The following is a 6,000-nucleotide window of genomic DNA, read 5'->3' as shown; positions in this document are numbered from 1 at the left end:
TGTTTAAAGGATAACTAATACACACACACACACACACACACATAATACGTAGTCCTCTAAAAGCCTGTAAAGCTCTGAGAATCTTTACCCTAACCCCTACGAACAATGAGGAACGGAATCTCTGAACAAGCTGGTAGGGATACCTCCTGAGGGGTCAAAAGAGTCTTTTCATTCCAGTGCATTCTCTCAATATTAGTCACAAATTACACTTATCTCCCTTATATCAATGATCATTTCTAGTGATTAGCACCTATTATATCAATGATCACCTCCAGTGATTAGCACCATTATCATTTGACACATTTAAATTTACTTGTGAACACAATGTGGCTGCTAGGTGAGTCAAGCTACTGCTGGCCTGGTGTAAGTTAGTAGCTCTTCAAGGCCTCTGCTACTACTTCTCCCATATTTGGCCTCTTTCAGCATGAACTCCAGCTCCTGGACATCTGATGCCCACTATTCCAACTTTTCAAAGACTACAAGAATGTAGTTATATCCAATACTCCCTCACTTAAAAGCAGGAAAGAACAAATGCAAACAGGCAAAGAAAGTATTCATGGGCTATATGTCAGGACAAAGGGAGAAATCAGCAGCTGGAATCAAGCCGCCATGGTTGCCAATACTATTTGTCTCAGCAACAATAAAACAATGCTCTCGTGGCTTCATGGTGGGTAAGAGAGGGTCCAAGGCCTCTCTCCAACCTGGAGAAGATCAGTAGCAGCTTATCCTTGCTCATCATCACAGTGGGAAAAAGTCTGAACTGCTCTTTCAGGAGTCTCTTCTATGCATACCCACTTCCAGGTCAGCATCGGTAAAAAAAAAAATAAACCAAAAACAATCTGTTTCTTCATCACATAGTTAGCAAACTCAAAATAATCATAGCTGCAAATATTCTTTGAAACCCATGTGGGAACTGCACCAACTAAATATATTGTGCTTGCTCATAAAGGCTGGGCTTGGCCAGTCAGTCATTACACATACAAGTTATCCTCAAAAATTAAGACAGCTGTGAGCTCTTCTACCCAACATGCACTTTCCCCCCTGCCTCCACATGTGGCACTACCTCCTCTCTTTCTTAAGGGTTTAAACCTGCTACTTCAAAATTCAACATGGATGGTGATATTGCTGTCCTCACTGTTGACAATGGCTCCAGAATGTGCAAAGCTGGCTTTGCAGGAAATAATACCCCTGGAGCTGTCTTCCCTTCCATTGTTGGGAACCCCAGATGTCAGAGTATGATGATATGTGGGGGCCAAAAAGACAGCTATTGGGGACTGAGGCCCAGAGCAAGAAAGGTATTCTGACCCTGAAGTACCCCACTGAACATAATATTGTCACTAACTGGGATGACTTGGAGAAGATCTGGCATCATACTTTCTATAGTGAGCTCTACGTGGCCCCTAAAGAACACTCTGTGATGCTCACAGAAGCTCCCTGAACTCCAAAGCCAACAGAGGAAAGATGACACAGATTATATTTGAGACCTTCCACACTCCAGCCATGTATACTGCCATCCAGGCTCTGCTATTTCTGTATACTTCTGGTCACACCACCGGCATTACAAGGGACTCCAATGATGATGTAATCACTTTGTTTCCTTCTATGAAGGTTATGCCGTTCTCCATGCCATCCTCCATTTGAATCTGGCTGGCCATGATCTGACAGACTATCTCATGAAAATCCTGAGAGAGGGGACAGTTACACTAACATGGATGGGACGGAAATTGTGCATGACATCAAGAAGAAGCTGTGTTACATAGTTCTAGACATCAAGCATGAGATGGCCACAGCAGCATCAAGCCCTTCTCTGGAAAAGACAGGATCTCCCTGGTGGTCAGGCCATCACCATCACCAATGACTGGTTCGCGTGCCCAGAAGCTCTCTTTCAACCATCTTTCTTAGGTAGAATCAACAAAACTACCTTCTATTCAATCATGAAGTGCACTGTTGACATCCATAAGGATTTGTATCCCACTACTGTATTGTCTGGTGGTACCACCATGTACCCAGGCATTTCTGACAGGACACATAAAGGGTATTTATAGCTCTATTCCCCAACACAAGGAGCACAAATACTCTGCATTGGAGGCTCCATCCTGGCCTCTCCACCTTCCAGCAGACGTGGATCAGCAAGCAGCCGTCTAATGTCCACCACAAATGCTTCTAAATGGACTGCTTGGCTATGTTTTGTTGTTTTTCTTTTTTTTTTTTTTTTTGTAAAGGAGTGTCACATAATTGCTCCCAACAAGAGAGATGTGATTGCCATGGCTTTATTTGTTTTGGAGTTGTTCTTGGCACTTTATTCAAGATTTAAAAACTGGAATGGTGAAGATAATGATCAGTCTCTCAGTATGCTGGAGGCAAACATACCCAAAGTTCTACAGGGCATCTTTCAGGACTGATAATACGTTTGTTTTTTTGTTTTGTTTTTAGTTATTCCAAATATTGTATAATGCATTGTTACAGAGAGTTATTTGCCTCTCTGCAAGCTGTCCTGCTCTACACAAAGGAGTTACTTAACATAAATTCAGAGCAAGTACAGAGAGGGGAGACAGTAACATTGCTTTACATGTAAATTACGTAATCCTTTAAAAAAAACCTTTTTGTAACTTGTTCCTTTTTTTTTTGTCAGAGCCGTAACGGCCTCCTAATTTCCCTCCCTGCCCCCAACACAGATTGAATGAAGACTTTTTACAGTCTCCCTGAGGGTTACATGAGATTGGTGCCAGTAACTGGGGGAGGGGAGGAGCTTTACCTGTACACTGACTTAAGACCAGTTCAAATAAAAGTGGACAAGTTAAAGAGAAAAAAAATTGAGGAAGCGCACATGCACACACCCACACACACATACAAATATCTTTTATAATATGATAAAATGTATCTACCTAAAACCTAAACTAACATTATATGCAATGAGGAAATACTAGAAACTTTCCCAATAAATGCAAGAGTAAGTTAATTTGACACAGTCCTAGAAATTCTAGCAATAGCCATATGAAAAAAGAAATTAAAAGTACAAATATAGACAAAGAAGAGACAGAATCATCCATACTCCATACTGTCTGATGGCATAATGGCATACTTAGAAAATCCTTAGGAGTAAGCAAAAGGATTCATTGAAAACTTCAGTAATGTTATAGGCTACAAGATAAACCCACCAAAAAAAGTCAAGAACACCTCTATGTAGCAGCAACAAAAATCAGAAGGGAATGATAAAAAGAGAAATCTCATTCAAAGTAACTACAACATGCATAAAATACCTGGGAATCAATCCACCAAAGCATACTCAATAACTATATAGATATAATTATAAAATGATCCTTAAGGGACTATAGAACAATTCTAAAAACTGGTGGGATATGCCAGTACTCATGCTGGGTTGTGCTAATATAATAAAAGTGACAACACAATATAAGTTAATGTACATATTAATACTATATCAAACTACCAATGAGATGCTGTTCAGAGTCAGTCAAAATAATTTCTGAAATTTTCTTTGGAGTAACAAAAAAAATCTAAATATCAAGCAAAGCAATTTTTAAATGTACACATAAAGAAGGAATGGCATTATCAGATTGAAAACTTATTATAAGCAGTAATTAGTGAAACTGTTTAGACTAAACAAGGAAAAATCATAAATTACCAGGCTCAGCAACCTAGTGTATAAGCCACAGAACATAAATTACCTTGGAAAGAACACCCTACTTGAAAAAAATTCCTGGGAAAACTGGAAAGCAGATGTTAAGAAATTTGGTTTAAATACCACATACAAACACACACACACACACACACACACACACATATAATATGCACACAAACATCTATGTATACACACATATACATAGGATGCCTTATGTAGGATGAAGATAGTCAAAAGTGTCATAAATGTGTATATATATGACAGTTCTAGAATGGTACTTATATACACACACACACACATATATGCTTTATAGTAAGGCATATATGCATATATACATATATGACAAAGTTCTAGAATATATGTGTATGTGCACACCGTAGCATGACACTTTTGACCATCTTCTCATACTACATGCTCTCTTTGGATTTTTGTGACTGTTCTCCCTTGATTCACCTTCTGCTTGTATGACTACTCCTTTCCTGTCTCTTTTGTCTTATTCTTCATGCATGTCATGGCCACTAATAATGGATGTTCCCCAAGCTCTCTCCTGGGCCCTCTTCTCTTTTCTCTTTATACACCCTCAGTGATTTCATCAGCTTCAAAGAGTTCAAATTATCATCTGTATTAATAGAATTCCTAAATTTATATATCTCCAATCCTAGACTCTCCTCAGCTCCAGTCTTAAATCAACAACTGGTCCTTGGACATCTCAAATATCTGGTTGTCTTGTAGGTATCTCACACCAAACATGCCCAAAACAAGTCAGAATCTTTTCCTCAAAACACTCTGTTCTTCTGAAATTCCATATTACTACTGAAGGTACCATTGTCTTTCTAGGCTTTCAGGTTCACAGTCTCAATATCACACTAGATTATTCTCTTTCTCTTCTCACATATATAATACACTGTCAAATCGTGTAACGTCTGTCATAACATCTGTTGCATATATCCCCTTCTCTAGGCTCACAAAGCTAAGTACCTTATTTCAGGCTTTCTTCATCTGTATCTTAGACAACTGCAATAAACTTCTAACTGGCCTTACTGCCACATAGCCTTCATTCTCCAACCCATCCTCCACAAGTTGCCCTATACTTGCCGACCTAATTGCAGTTCCTCACACAGCATGCCATGTCTCATCTGTCTTGTCACTGCCTATCCCCATGTTGTAGTGTTCTTTGTTCCAGTCTCCAACACTCAGAATCCTTGACTTCCTTTAAAACTCAGCTCAAGCACCACCTCCTCTAGGAAGTCTTTCCTGCTTTCCCTGGGGACTCATGTCATTCCCTTCCACCTACTTTATATTTCTCTTGCATGTTCTGGTTTTATATGTTGTCTCTCTAACTGTAATGTAAGCTCCTTGATGGTGTCTCAATTGAAGGACAGCTTGGTAGCTACCAGGCCTGACTCCATTGCGTTCATATGCATTCTCCAAGGTCAGTTAAATAGAAGATAAAAGCAGCTACATGACAAAATCAATTATAGGACAAAATCAATTACTTGTAAATAAGATCAATAAGAAAATGACACAAGATCAACCTTAATCTTCTCAATGGCAAGAACTAGTTTTGCTTTTTCTTTGTATCTGCAGCACTAAGCACAATGTCTGGCACATAGTAAGTACTTAAGAATTTACTGATCAACTGATTTTTAAATTTTTATATTTATTATATTTTTGTAATTTTTATTCATCTTAAATACAAAATGAGAAATGAAAAAAGAACATTTCCATGTATAGCAGAACATAGGAGAGGATTCAGTATAAAACAATGAATTTCCATTTCAAGAAAATCTATATAATAAATACTACACATTGTTTTCAGAGACATCCGACTTTTCTTTGTTTACTTCTAGGTTTTCTTTTCTTCTCTGCTGTGCACTTTTTATTTTATTTTTTTCCATCCCTCCTCACCCCTGCTAAAGAAGGCTACAATTAAACATGGATATATACACATACATATAGATATCTATAAACATATATATACATAAATACATATATAGATATAGATACACACACACTCATATACACATGTATGTAAAACCATTCTACTTTTCATCTCTTTCTCTGGAGGTAGACAGCATCTTCCTTCATTAATCCAAGTCTTTCCATGTTTTTCTAAAACAAGCATCTCATCATTTCCTACACCACAGCAGTATTCCAACAAAATCACATCCTGAGAGCCTGTGAAAGTTTCTTCCCAATTTTCTGTATTCCTTCTATTCTTAGATATGTTGGTTTTATTTATACTAGAAATTTTTAATTTAAAATAATCAAAATTATCCATTTTACACTTCAACAATACTCTCCCCTTATAATATAGTTCAAGGTCTGATCTTTTTTCCTGGTTTCTTTGAAATTACTAA

Source organism: Phascolarctos cinereus, unplaced genomic scaffold (assembly GCF_003287225.1).
Source record: "Phascolarctos cinereus isolate Bilbo 61053 unplaced genomic scaffold, phaCin_HiC Scaffold_2;HRSCAF=192, whole genome shotgun sequence".
NCBI classification, from domain to species: domain Eukaryota; kingdom Metazoa; phylum Chordata; class Mammalia; order Diprotodontia; family Phascolarctidae; genus Phascolarctos; species Phascolarctos cinereus.
Note: the sequence above shows the minus strand (reverse complement) of the source record.